General features: G+C 51.7%; 1 long non-coding RNA gene across 1 annotated transcript in view; it reads right to left on the bottom strand.

Moving 5' to 3' along the window:
- Positions 1-566: 566 nt before the first annotated feature.
- LOC147081780 (uncharacterized) overlaps positions 567-15044 on the bottom strand; it is a 37637-nt gene continuing 23159 nt past the window's right edge. Inside the window, exon 2 of the long non-coding RNA XR_015076447.1 lies at positions 567-1524. This is a non-coding gene — a long non-coding RNA (uncharacterized LOC147081780). The remainder of the gene's footprint in view (positions 1525-15044) is intronic.

The following is a 15044-nucleotide window of genomic DNA, read 5'->3' on the forward strand; positions in this document are numbered from 1 at the left end:
GATGGAGGGATGGGGGACAGTAGATGGAGGGATGGGGGACAGTAGATGGAGGGATGGGGGACAGTAGATGGAGGGATGGGGGACAGTAGATGGAGGGATGGGGGACAGTAGATGGAGGGATGGGGGACAGTAGATGGAGGGATGGGGGACAGTAGATGGAGGGATGGGGGACAGTAGATGGAGGGATGGGGGACAGTAGATGGAGGGATGGGGTACAGTAGATGGAGGGATGGGGGACAGTAGATGGTTCCCAGTTGTTGAGGGTTCCAGAACAAGGATACAGACAAGAGTAAATGCAAGAGATTTAGGACAGAGCAGAAGAAACTATTATTTTCATAAGAGGGTCACCAGACCGTGGAATGTGCTAGTTAGAGTCAGTGACTGAAGCATTGACCCCATCAACATTTATCAATAGGTTAGATTGGTGATTGAAGGAAACGGGGCATGAAGGGATTTGGGAATAGAACGGCCACACGGGATTGGGAAGGTAAATGCCAGCGTCCGAGGACAGTAATTTCTATGTACAAACACTCAATGGAGCTCAAAGGAGATGCTTCAACTGTGTCTTTTGAAATACAGGTAAATTTATTGGTCTATTCCCTCTGGCCCCACACTGTCCCGTGGGTCTGCAGCGGCTGAAAGCAGCGCCTGTTAGTAACAGAAGGTCACACTCCGCACGGGATCGAGCAGGCGGTTCCTCGCGGGGTCACAGCGGGGTCGAGCAGGCGGTTCCTCGCGGGGTCACAGCGGGGTCGAGCAGGCGGTTCCTCGCGGGGTCGAGCAGGCGGTTCCTCGCGGGGTCGAGCAGGCGGTTCCTCGCGGGGTCGAGCAGGCGGTTCCTCGCGGGGTCACAGCGCGAGGTCGAGCAGGCGGTTCCTCGCGGGGTCACAGCGCGGGGTCGAGCAGGCGGTTCCTCACGGGGTCACAGTGCGGGGTCGAGCAGGCGGCTCCTCGCGGGGTCGAGCAGGCGGTTCCTCGCGGGGTCACAGCGGGGTCGAGCAGGCGGTTCCTCGCGGGGTCGAGCAGGCGGTTCCTCGCGGGGTCGAGCAGGCGGTTCCTCGCGGGGTCACAGCGCGAGGTCGAGCAGGCGGTTCCTCGCGGGGTCGAGCAGGCGGTTCCTCGCGGGGTCACAGTGCGGGGTCGAGCAGGCGGCTCCTCGCGGGGTCGAGCAGGCGGTTCCTCGCGGGGTCGAGCAGGCGGTTCCTCGCGGGGTCGAGTAGGCGGTTCCTCGCGGGGTCACAGCGCGAGGTCGAGCAGGCGGTTCCTCGCGGGGTCACAGCGCGAGGTCGAGCAGGCGGTTCCTCGCGGGGTCGAGCAGGCGGTTCCTCGCGGGGTCGAGCAGGCGGCTCCTCGCGGGGTCGAGCAGGCGGTTCCTCTCTGTGCCACGCTCTGTTTCTCCGGGAGGCTCGGCCTAGCTCAGCGGATTCCTCGTCCCTCCGCTTGGTGGACGCCAGCGTTCCCTCACTGAGCTCCTTCCGCTTCCATTCCCAAGTCCTCGAGTTTTATGGGTTTGAGGCCTGGATCCTGGAGGGAGAAAGGGCAGTGAAGCAGAGCAGCCCAATCACCGCGAAAGCTGCCATGTCGGGAGCAGCCGAGGCAGAGGCCGAGATATTCAGCAACGGCACGGATTCCCAGGCCACGAGAGTAACAGCCGGGGGGAGGGAGGGCACAGGACAGCAACTACGGGGAATTTGGCAAATGGGGAGTGGGAAGGTGAGAAGAGGAAGTGCAAGTTGGCGAAGGAGGGAGTTACGAGAAAGAGGAGCAGAACCGACCAAGGCAGAAAACTTAAATCGGTGGCAAAGAACATTTTAAAAATCACAAGTTGGAGAAAGAGCAAGAAGGGCTGAAGAACTGAAGTTTGCAGATATTGTAAAATAAGAGTTTGAAGAAACACTTGCACTGGGAGTCGGCGGCTCAACAGCACCAGCTGCCGGCGTGACTGGAACCGTGACAGCGAGTTACAGATCACCGGGAACTCACACTGGGGGGGGACCTAAAGGGCTGATGGGGAATAGCGGCAGAGCACGGTTTACACGGCAACATCAGAAAGCCCCTCGGAGATAGATCGACATGGAGTACGATGGACAATGAGGCTGCAACATGTACCATCCGTACGTGCGTGCGCACACACACACCTTTCATTTAGGGATAGCGAGTCATTCTATTATTCAATGTATCCCTTCCTTGCTATAGAAATGAAATGATAAACGCACCATGACCTTCGTTGAAAATAGTGATTTTCCTGTTGATAGAGGCTCTTGCTGCCGGCAGTTAATGGGCACTCCCTGAGCTCCACCATCCAGGAGGTGCTGGGCAGCAGGTGGCAGTGAGCACTCTGGCACAGTTTCCCACTCGGTAACCCGGGGGGTGTTTGAGGTGAAGCAATGGTGCCTCCCCGCCCAGCCCAATCAGCACAGGCCTGGTGCTGGCCTGCCCGACATGGCTGAGATGGTGCCTTGACTTCTGATGTCAAAGCAAGTGTGTGGGCAGATAGGCCTTTGGATGTCCCACCACCCCAGCACAAGTAGCGGAGACCAAGGGAGCTGCCACCCCAGCCCAGCTCCTCAATGTGGGGACACTCGTGGTGGATACAGAAATGTGAGCGCGCTTTATACACAGACCATGTCCTACTGTACGTCTCCACCCCTCCCTTCCCCTTCTCCACAGAAAGCTCAGCAACTGGTGATCTGACCGCTTAACTGTGCGGAGGCAGACACTAGTCTGGACATTCGAGCACTAGGAGGGTCATTATCTTTCCCGTGGAGCAACACCTTGGGGTGTCCAGAATACCAAGATTTACGTAGAGAGCGGATGGTCACTCTGTCTACTGAGCAGCAGTGTCAGTCGGTCACCTTTCACTCAATGCTATGGGCCCAAGACCCACTCCAGGACCTGAACACAACCGAGGCCGAGACTTCAGTGCAATACCGAGGGAGCCTGTCCAATGAGACTGGAGTCACTGCATTCAGTTCTGGGCTCCGCACCTCAAGAACGATATATTGGCCTTGGATGGGGTGCAGCGCAGGTTCACCAGAATGATACCAGGGCTTAAAGGGTTAAATTATGAGGACAGCTTACATAGACTCAGCTCGTGCCCCCTTGAGAATAGAAGATGAAGGGATGATCTAATTGAGGTGCTTAAAATGATGAAAGGATGGAGAGAGAGAGAAACTATTTCCTCTGGTGGAGGAATCCAGAACAAGAGGACATCTTCAAATTAGAGCCAGATCATTCAAGAGTGAAATCAGGAAGCATTTCTTCACACACAAAGTGTAGTGCAAATCTGCAACTCTCCTCTCCCCAAAGGCTGTGGCTGCTGGGAGTCCATTGGAGCTTTCAAGGCCAAGATGGGTAGATTTTTGTTAGGTAATGGCAATCAAGGGATATGGAGCCAAGGCAGGTGGATGGAGTTAGGATACAGATCAGCCATGATCTCAATGAATGGCGGAACAGGCTAGAGGGGCCGTTGGGCCTCCTCCTGCTCCGAGGACTTGCTTACGGCGGGGCAGGATTCCCACCCACCCCAACCTCTCAACGGCCTCCTAGTGTGCTAGTTGGACACTTCCATCCTGGTCACTCAGTCACATGGCACCAGTTCACTGCCAACTGAGGGTTTTCTGGAGCTGTGGGCACACGGACCACTTTCACCAAACCAGCCTGGGTGGGGCCTGAAGCCCGGCCCTCCAAGGAATGAGCTTGTTCAGCCCTCCCCCTGATCAGTGACAATGATTTCGACAGCCCACGTGGAAAGGATCACTCAGGCCTGCGATCAGAAGAGTTTGTTTGACATTCGTGGCCACAGACTTCACACGGCCCCTCTCTCTCTCGGTTTATAGCCATTTCCCGGCTGCAGTTTAGTTGGAAACCCCCTGTTCTGACCTTGAATTACTGGTCCAGCTGCACCTCTTGGCTGACTGTTGAAAATTATAGATTAAAAAACATTTTAAACAGATGGAAAATAAATAATATTTTTTGATCTCCCCGTGACAACGGTGACCCTGTAGCCCGCAGTGTCAGTGGTCCTGGATCAACAGAGGGGGAGCCCAGAGCCACCTTTCAGAGGGAGAGTCCAGCACACACACACCCCTCAACTCGAAACAGATTCCCCAGTTGTCAGTGGTGCCAGTCACCTGTTGGAAAGCTGGCTTTACTCACACAATGTGGAGACTTGTGCAACAAGGGGAGCTTCGGATTAAGAAACAGCTGCAGCTCGCGCGACAGGTGGAAGTGCTGGTGGGACCCTATCACTACCCGACCACCAGTTAACCCCCTCGGCACCGAGCGAGCAAGGCCTGCAATACCGGACCGTTCCACCTGAGGGAGTCGTGTTTCCATAGATCAGTGACGGCCTCTAGTGGTAAAAGCACAGAACTGCACCATCACAACTCAGAACCACAAGGAGGGCCATTCGGCCCATCATTTCCGTGCCGGGTTTCTGTTAGAGCCATCCAAACTGGATCCCACTGCCTTGCGCGTTCCTTCAGCTACAAATATTTATCCATATACTGAAATCCATCACCATGTTTAAAACTCTCCAACTCAAGCTACTGAGAAATCTGCACCACCTGCAGGTCTCCTATTTGCCTGATATGGAGTGCACACTCTCTCTGCTTAAGGACACATCCCACTGACTCAAAGGCAGAGCGGGGCTGAGAGAGAGAGGGGGAGGGGCCGAGAGAGAGAGGGAGGGGGAGGGGCCGAGAGAGAGAGGGGGGGGAGGGGCCGAGAGAGAGAGGGGGGGAGGGGCCGAGAGAGGGGGAGGGGCCGAGAGAGAGGGGGAGGGGCCGAGAGGGGGGAGGGGCCGAGAGAGGGGGAGGGGCCGAGAGAGGGGGAGGGGCCGAGAGAGAGAGAGGGGGAGGGGCCGAGAGAGAGAGGGGGGGAGGGGCCGAGAGAGAGAGGGGGGGGGCTGAGAGAGAGAGGGGGGGAGGGGCCGAGAGAGAGGGGGGGAGGGGCCGAGAGAGGGGGAGGGGCCGAGAGAGGGGGAGGGGCCGAGAGAGGGGGGGAGGGGCCGAGAGGGAGGGGGAGGGGCCGAGAGGGAGGGGCCAAGAGGGAGGGGGAGGGGCCGAGAGGGAGGGGGAGGGGCCGAGAGGGAGGGGGAGGGGCCGAGGGAGGGGGAGGGGCCGAGGGAGGGGGAGGGGCCGAGGGAGGGGGAGGGGCCGAGGGAGGGGGAGGGGCCGAGAGAGAGAGAGGGGCCGAGGGGCCGAGAGAGAGGGGGAGGGGCCGAGGGGGGGAGGGGCCGAGAGAGAGGGGGGAGGGGCCGAGAGAGAGAGGGGGAGGGGCCGAGAGAGAGGGGCCGAGAGAGAGAGGGGGAGGGGCCGAGAGAGAGGGGCCGAGAGAGAGAGGGGGAGGGGCCGAGAGAGAGGGGCCGAGAGAGAGGGGGAGGGGCCGAGAGAGAGGGGGAGGGGCCGAGAGAGAGAGGGGCCGAGAGAGAGAGGGGGAGGGGCCGAGAGAGAGAGAGAGGGGGAGGGGCCGAGAGAGAGAGGGGGAGGGGCCGAGAGAGAGAGGGGGAGGGGCCGAGAGAGAGGGGGAGGGGCCGAGAGAGAGAGGGGGAGGGGCCGAGAGAGAGGGGGAGGGGCCGAGAGAGAGAGAGAGGGGGAGGAGCCGAGAGAGAGAGAGAGGGGGAGGGGCCGAGAGAGAGAGAGAGAGGGAGGGGCCGAGAGAGAGGCCGAGAGAGGGGGGGAGGGGCCGAGAGAGAGAGAGAGGGGGGGAGGGGCCGAGAGAGGGAGAGAGACCGAGAGAGAGAGAGAGAGAGAGAGAGACCGAGAGAGGCCTCACCCTATATGAATCCAAGGTTAAATTCCTCCTCTATGCAGACGACCTGGTTCTGCTGTCACCAACTAAGGAGGGTCTACAGCAGAACCTGGATCTGCTGGCGTCGTACTGCCAGACTTGGGCCCTGACAATAAATCCCAAAAAAACCAAAGTCGTTGTGTTCCAGCAAAGATCCAGACCTCAGACCCAAAATAAATTTCACAATAGGAACACCCAAAATTGAACAAACCACTAACTACACATACTTGGGCTTAAAAATCAGTTCTACGGGAAACTTCAAACTGGCTGTGAATGAACTGAAAGAGAAAGCAAGAAGGGCTTTCTATGCCATTAAAAAATCAATCCAAATAGAAATCCCAATTAGCATTTGGCTCAAAATTTTCAAATCAGTAATTGAACCAATTGCACTCTATGGCAGTGAGGTATGGGGACCGCTAACACAACAAGAATTTGCAAAATGGGACAAACACCCAATTGAGATCCTACATGCAGAATTCTGTAAAAGTATCCTCCGGACTCAAAGGAAAACAGTAAACAATGCATGCAGGGCGGAACTAGGCCAATATCCATTAATAATCACTATCCAAAAAAGAGCCACCAAATTTTGGAATCACCAACAAATGAGCAACCCCCAATGCTATCACTACGACGCCCTGAAATGCCAAGAGCTGACCATAAAGAAGAATACCCTCAGTCAACTAGTCCTGGGACTCAGTGAAGTAACTACTAACAATAACCAGCCCCAGGACAGTGACAGGGTTACACAAAGAATTCGACCCAACACAATCGTCGCTAAGCAAAAGGAAAAATATCTGTCATATTGGGCAGAAACAACAAAAACCCAAAGCAAACTCAATTGCTACTTGGCCATAAACAGACAATACAACATAGCTGATTACCTGACCATGGTAAAGGATAACAAACTGAGAAGAACCTTGACAAGGTACAGACTTAGCGAACATAGCCTAGCGATCGAAAAAGGCAGACACAGGCAGACCAGGCTGCCAAGAGAAGACAGGATATGCTCTCACTGCAGCCAGGGAGTAGTGGAGACAGAGATGCACTTCCTCACAGCCTGTGGAAAATATCAGGGCATCAGGGAGAATTTCTACCAAAAATTCTCACAAATATGCCCTGAATTCAGAAATCTGAATGACAACCAAAATCTCCCATACCTACTGGGGGAGGAGAGAAGCTGTGTAGCACTGGCGGCACACTATGTTACAGCTTGCCATGAACAGAGGGACAACCAGTAAACTAAGAAAAGAATATATATAAACAATGCGAATGTATATTTATACACTCAGGGATATACCTGTTTATACACTGTATGAATAGAACTGCGTTTATGTGTTCAACCATAAATGTATTTTGATGCTTTGGCAACATAAGATGTACCTTATCATGCCAATAAAGCAATTTGAATTTGAGCGGGGCCGAGACCGAGGGGGAGCCGAGACCGAGGGGGAGCCGAGACCGAGACCGAGAGAGAGAGAGAGACCGAGAGAGAGAGAGAGAGAGACCGAGAGAGAGAGAGAGACCGAGAGAGACCGAGAGAGAGAGACAGAGAGAGAGAGAGAGACCGAGAGAGAGAGAGAGACCGAGAGAGAGAGAGAGAGACCGAGAGACACAGAGAGAGACCGAGAGACACAGAGAGAGACCGAGAGACACAGAGAGAGACCGAGAGACACAGAGACCGAGAGACACAGAGACCGAGAGACACAGAGACCGAGAGACACAGAGACCGAGAGACACAGAGACCGAGAGACACAGAGACCGAGAGACACAGAGACCGAGAGACACAGAGACCGAGAGACACAGAGACCGAGAGACACAGAGACCGAGAGACACAGAGACCGAGAGACACAGAGACCGAGAGACACCGAGACCGAGAGGGACCGAGAGGGACCGAGAGAGACCGAGAGAGACCGAGAGAGACCGAGAGAGACCGAGAGAGACCGAGAGAGACCGAGAGACCGAGAGACACAGAGAGACACAGAGAGAGACCGAGAGACACAGAGAGAGACCGAGAGACACAGAGAGAGACCCAGAGAGAGACCGAGAGACACAGAGAGAGACCGAGAGACACAGAGAGAGACCGAGCGACACAGAGAGAGACCGAGAGACACAGAGAGAGACCGAGAGACACAGAGAGAGACCGAGAGACACAGAGAGAGACCGAGAGACACAGAGAGAGACCGAGAGACACAGAGAGAGACCGAGAGACACAGAGAGAGACCGAGAGACACAGAGAGAGACCGAGAGACACAGAGAGAGACCGAGAGACACAGAGAGAGACCGAGAGAGACCGAGAGACACAGAGAGAGACCGAGAGATACAGAGAGACCGAGAGACACAGAGAGAGACCGAGAGACACAGAGAGAGACCGAGAGACACAGAGAGAGACCGAGAGACACAGAGAGATCGCAGGTTTTTAATCCCCAAGTACAGGCTGGACACAGGAGGGCCATTGGATCTTCCAGCATTACCTACAGCTTCTGTGGAGACCCCTTCCCTCGCACAGAGAATGTCGGGATGATTTTCCGGGGGGTTGGGTGGGATTAACCAAGTAAAGTTGGCATATTTTACTTCCCCTGTGTCGAGCCAGGTTTACAAACACTCAAAAAACATACTTTGCAGCAGAGTCAGTATTTAATGAATCACTCTAATAAAACCTGTCACTTGACGGAAAATTCACAGCTTGTCCTTCTAAGGAGAACGAACCTTCTCCGAACATGGCCCGGGACCGGAGAAAACCACAGACCCTGGGATAACACAGAGCCCCGGACCCTGGGATAACACAGAGCCCCGGCACCAGAGCTGGGCGTCTCAGCAGTGCTCCCCACACAGGACTGTATGGTAAGTGTGCCTGTAGATTGTGTAGGCTGATGAGACAGGATGTCAGGCCAGTCCCTGGTAGAGAATCTCAGTCCGGTGTGTCTGTGGAGCGGGACAGTGCTCTGTGCAATGGAAGCATCTCAGAGAGCATCTCCAGTGGGCCCGGAGATGCTCTCTGAACCACCCCACCCCACCCCTCCATTTGAAACAGTAGTCCTCCAAAGAGGCCAGGTGGGTCAAACGTCACCATATGGAGAGTGAAAGTTTAAACAGCTTAATTCTTACTCCGTCTCTTCAATCCCCACCAGAAACACACCTCCTCTGTCTCAGTTCCTATTCTCCCTCCACAGCCTTGTCCTGTATCCCAATCCTGTCACGATGCCAGAAATAAGGAATTCACAGCTGAGTCGAGGAGGACTAAAAAGGAAAGGGAGCCCTTCTTGGACAGAGAGAGTCAATGGGCTACATACCGGGGGCTGGGCCCAGCATTCTTGCCAACCCTGGCACTCAGATAGCTTTCCTCGTCAGTCGGAATTAGAAAGAGCATGTGATAAGAACACATATCTGAGCAAATTAACTTTCCATTATCTCAAAACAGCCCCCCCGCACCCCCCAGCACCGAGACAGCTCTCAAAGGGGCAGCCTGGCAGTGAGCAGCCGAACTCAAAGCTTGCCAAACGTCACCATCTCACACCGGAGGGGCAGACACAAACCAGACAACTGCCTGCATTTATATAGCACCTTTAATATAGCAAAACATCCCAAGGAGCTTCACAGGAGTGTTGACACCGAGCCACATATGATGATATTCGGACAGGTTACCAAAAGTTTGGTCAAAGAGGGAGGTTTTAAGGCATGTCTTAAAAGAGGGAACATAAGAATTAAGAGTAGGCCATACAGACCTTGAGCCTGCTCTGCCATTCAGTAAGATCATGGCTAATCTTCGAACTGAACTCCACTTTCCTGCACTATCCCAAAATCCCTCGATTCCCCAAGCAACCAAAAATCTATCGATCTCAGTCTTGAATATACTCATTGACTGAGCCTCCACAGCCCTTTGGGGTAGAGAATTCCAAAGATTCACAACCCTGAGTGACGACCCCTTATCCTGAGACCATGCCTCCTAGTTCTAGACTCCCCAGCCAGGGGAAACAGTCTCTCAGCATCTACCCTGTCAATCCCCCTCAGAATTGTGTAGATCACCTCTCATTCTTCTAAACTCCAGAGAATATAGGGCCAATCTACTCAATCTCTCCTCATAGGACAGCCCTCTCATCCCAGGAATCAATCTGGTGACCCTTCATTGCACTCTCTCTAAGACAAGTATATCCTTCCTTAGGTATGGAGACCAGAATTGTGCACAGTACAGGAAACTCTTTTTTTTATCCGGCACCGACGGGACCTGCGTGGTGCCGGTTTATCAAAAAGTCCGGATTACAGAGGAGGTATAGTAAAAGGTACCAGAGCCCCGCACACGGCCACAGATCCAGGCATCCCTGTTGCTTAGCAACAGGTGCAGGAACCCCGTTACACGGCCACAGATCCAGGAACGGCCACTAATATGAAGTAAAACTTACCTGAACCTACTCCTGAATTTTGCCGGTTAACAGAGATTTCCGGTTATTTTTAGGTGCCGGTAAATCGAGAGTTTCCTGTACTTCAAAGCCCTGTACACCTGCAGCAAGACTTCCTTACTCTTGTACTCCACCCCCTTGCAATAAAGGCCAAGAGAGGTAGAGAGGCAGAGGTGTTTAGGGAGGGAATTCCAGAGCTTGGGGCCTGGAGAAGGTTAGAGAGATAAGGAGGGGTGAGGCCATGGAGGGATTTGAACACAAGAATGAGAATTTTAAAATGGAGGCAACACACACAAGGTCATGTTGTTCCAGCAAACAAGAGCTCAGCTGGTGTAAAGTTTACTGGGCATCAAGAAAGGGGTTAGAGCAGCATTTCGGGACCAGAGCCGGATTATGACCTCCTCCATTCACCCACGTCAATGAAGGTCTCTGTATACATAATGATTACAAGCAAACCTGCTTCAGTTACACAGAAATCGCTCCCTATTCTGGCTGCCGTTTTCAGCCCTTCCCTAACCCAGGAAACTGGAACCAGGCCTCGGTTCAGAGCTGGAAGATCCTAAATCATGTCTGGTCCACGCTAGTGAGTGTGGTGAATGCACCAACTCCCTTTGAGCTGATTAGAGAGAGTCAATGTGGATTTGTAAAGAGTTGGTCATGTCCAACAAACCTAATTGAATTTTTTAAGGAAGTAACTGAAGTAGTTAACAGGGTAATGTCTATGGCTGTAGTTTATATGGACTTCCAGAAGGTATTCGATAAGGTTTCACATAAGTGACTGTTAGCTAAAATTAAAGCTCATGGAATTGAATGAAAATTATTTACCTGGTTAGACGGTAGAAGACAGAGTAGGGATAATGGGTATGTACTCGAATTGCAGGTAAGTGACTCGAGCCGCAATCCAGCAACCAAACGGGAACGAGAAAACCAAGACTGTGAGTACAGGGCCCAGGGAGGGAGACTGAAGCCAGGGAAAGGTCCGAGGAGCCAGGCCGAGACAGAGGCCCAGAGACCTCTGAGGGGGAGGAGAACAGCCCGGAGGCACCGGGAAACAGCGGCTCACAGACTCAGACCTGGGAAGGGTGAACCAGGAGCCGAGGCCCAGGGACCATGGGGTCAGAGAGGGTGACAGGGAAAGGTCGCGAACAGGGAGAGGGAAACACCAAACCCGGGGCCCCAGAAAAGCTTATTCTAAGATCAACAATACTTTACCAAAAATGAGCGAATCAGAAGAGCCACAACAGCCCCCGAGGGACACACAGCAACCGCTTCCAGATTCCCCCCAACACCGCAAAAAATGCTATAAAAGCGATCAAGCATGCGCAGATGAGAGAAAAACCAGAAACTCTTTTTGCTGACTGGTACAACACCGGGACAAAAAGTAACCTCATTTTCTACTCAGATCAGCCAGCAGCTTGGATCACAGCAATAAAATCACACTATACCAGTGTTAAGCTAGAAAAAACCGCAAATGGGTCCAAAATGAAAATTAACACACCAGGAGACAGGGCAACCATGACTGTCAACGTGTACAATACCGGAACAATATTAGTGCAAGGCAAACTCGACAACTTTGTAACGGCCTTCAGGACACTGAAAGGAATAACTAAGAGGGGAAGGAACAGCCCCAGAGTGGCTAACAGGGAAAAAGCGACCCGCACTCCCCCCAACATCGACAACTTACCAGGAGGAAATCAGCCTGGTCAGGAGGTGAACGAGCCACACAGTTCAAACCAGACACTAACCCCGGGGACCCACAGCCACATGATACAACTGACAAACCCCAGCATAACTACCAGGGAGGGAGCCACACATAGTCCCCCTACCAATTCCAGCTCACCAAGAGAAGAGCAGCATAGCCAGGAAGTGAGTGAGCTTTCCAGGGCCGACCAGACACATACCCCGGGATCACACAGCCAGATACAACTAAAAGATAAATTTAATCAATTAGAGATAGAGATGGTTAAACTTAGAGAGGAGTTCCTTAAAATGATTCACGAACAAAAGCAAGAGAGGGAGAGACACAAGAGAGAGCTGAATCTACTTGAGAACCAGGTGAATCTACTTGGGAATCGGGTGAAAGAGCTGCAGGAAAAAGAAGAGAGCCATAGAGGAGAGATAACACCATTAGACCAGCACCCAGAGGCTAGAGATAAGACAAGACAGAGCCGGACAGAACGGCTGCACTCCCACACGGAACAAAAGCAGCAGACACACAATACAAGGGGTGCCACACAGACCAACCAGCATACTGAATCTCAATCTTCCCCCACCACCATGGAACCACAAGCGAGCCGCTCACAAGAGGAACGCACACACCAGACACCCCAGCCCAACACACACACACTGAGTCCAAGCGAAAGCCACCAGACAGTAAACACAAACAAGGCTGACATCGTAATACTCAGACTCAAATGGGAAATTTCTATGGGAGAAAAAGCTCTTCCCTAGAAGTAAAGTAGAAAAGATCTGGTGCCCAACAGACAGAGCCATGGGATGGCTGACCAAAGCCCGATTAGGCTCCCCCCAACACATAATACACACGGGCACAAATGACCTAAAGGCCCAACAGAAAGAGGTAGCAACATCGCTCAGAGCAGTGATTAGGAAGGCAAGCAGTACATTTCCAAACACTAGAATCACTGTTTCCACAATATTGCCGAGAATAGACTTCAACAACAACACAATTCATGAGATAAATGCCAGCATAGCAAGAGACTGCGAATCAAAACACAACGTGCACCTGGCCCAACACCCCACCCTTGATGAGGAATGTCTTTCCGACCACGTCCACATCCAAAGGAAAAGAATATCGATCTTTGCTAAAGCCCTGAAGGACGTCGCTTTTAACCGGGTCCATACCCAGACTCCAAGAGGACCGCCCCCCGACCACCAGAGATCAGCGGGGTACATATCAGGAACACTACAAAGACCACCACCACACCAACCGAGACCAGAGAGGATCCCCATGCAAAACAATAATATCAGACCTGCACCACTCCTGTCCCACAGGGGAACAGGACCGCTCCCAGCCAGACACAGGGAGAGATGCACAGGACGTACGCAATACCTCAGACAGAGACAATCCATTAAGAGACAATAAGCAGATGTGCAGCAGCATCTACTTCCGCCTTATGGATCAAGGACTAATTAATAGAAAGAACTATAACCAAATAGTATTAACTTTTATAGACAACCGAGATGATTTTTTTCCCCACACTTAGACACGACAAACACATACCACTCTTTAACCTATCATAGTAAAAGATCAAACTTAACATGAAATCCTTATATATTTCGACCTGGAACATCCAAGGTCTACGCTCTTCGGTGCTAGACGTGAAGAGTAGGACCCCAGAGTTCATAGAGGAAACTAAAGATCTAGATATTATCATTTTACAGGAAACTTGGTATACAGGAAAAGGACACACCGGCTGTCCCCAAGGGTACACCGAGCTGGTGGTCCCCTCCAATAAATTACCAAGTGTAACCCAAGGCAGAGACTCCGGAGGCATACTGATCTGGTTTAAAACAGAACTTAAGAATTACATCAAATTTATAAAAAAGGGCGAAAACCACATGTGGCTCAAAATTGAGAGGGAGATTATCTCAAACACCCAAGATGTTTACATTTGCGCACTTTATATCCCTCTAATGGATTCCCCGTACTTTAAAGAGGACACCTTCTCCAACATAGAGGGGGAAATTATCCAATACCAGGCCCAGGGGAACGTGTTGATCTGTGGGGACCTCAATTCAAGAACAGGCGAAGAACCAGACTTCACCAATAATCAGGGAAACAATTACGTATTCGGGAATAACCACTTTGACATCCCTTCCCTTCCATACAGGCATAACTGCGACAAGCAGACAAATACCAACGGAAAACAGCGACTACAGCTCTGTCGAAACCTGGGTCTGTACATTGTCAATGGTAGGTCCATAGGAGACCTCCTAGGAAGATCGACCTATTGCTCACCTCTTGGCTGCAGCACAGTAGACTATATGATTACAGATTTGGACCCATCCTCTTTCAGAGCATTCACAGTCAAACCACAAACAACACTGTCAGATCACAGTCAAATTACTATGTATCTCAAAAAGACAGAAACAAACAACATAGAAACACAACCCAGTAAACTGTACAACACCAAAAAATCGTACAGATGAGCCAAAAACGACACGGAAAAATATCAGAAAACAATTAGCAATGCATCAACTCAAGCTCTCTTGGACACCTTTCTGGATAACATATACACTCACAATAAAGAAAGCGTAAACCGGGCAGTAAATAACCTAAACAATATTTTTGATAATTTGGCAACAAGTGCAAACTTGAAAGCCCGCAAGAACAAACCCAAAACAAAAAACTATGAAAAATGGTTTGACCCAGATTGCCATAACATGAGGAAAAAACTTAGAAAAATATCAAACCAAAAACACAGACATCCAGAAAACGAGGAATTACGCCTTACTTATTGTCAGACACTAACACAATACAGAAACACACTCAGAACCAAAAAAGAATATATTAAGAATACACTCAGCTCCATGGAGGAATCCATTGATTCCAATTGTTTCTGGGACAACTTGAAAACACTACACAAAAAACAACACGACGAATTGGCCATTCAAAATGGGGTCACATGGGTAAACCACTTTGAAAAATTATACCAGAAAAACACACTAAGACCAGAGCAACACCAAATATGCAAAAAACTGGAAAAGCTAGAAATGGCCATAAAAGATAACCAAAACCCGCTGGACTCCATAATAACAGAAAAAGAACTTTTTGAAAAACTCAAGGACCTGCAACCAGGAAAAGCTTGCGGGACAGACGGCATACTAAACGAGATG

Source organism: Somniosus microcephalus, unplaced genomic scaffold, assembly GCF_052327205.1.
Source record: "Somniosus microcephalus isolate GS21.2 unplaced genomic scaffold, FLI_Smic_1.0 scaffold390, whole genome shotgun sequence".
NCBI lineage: Eukaryota > Metazoa > Chordata > Chondrichthyes > Squaliformes > Somniosidae > Somniosus > Somniosus microcephalus.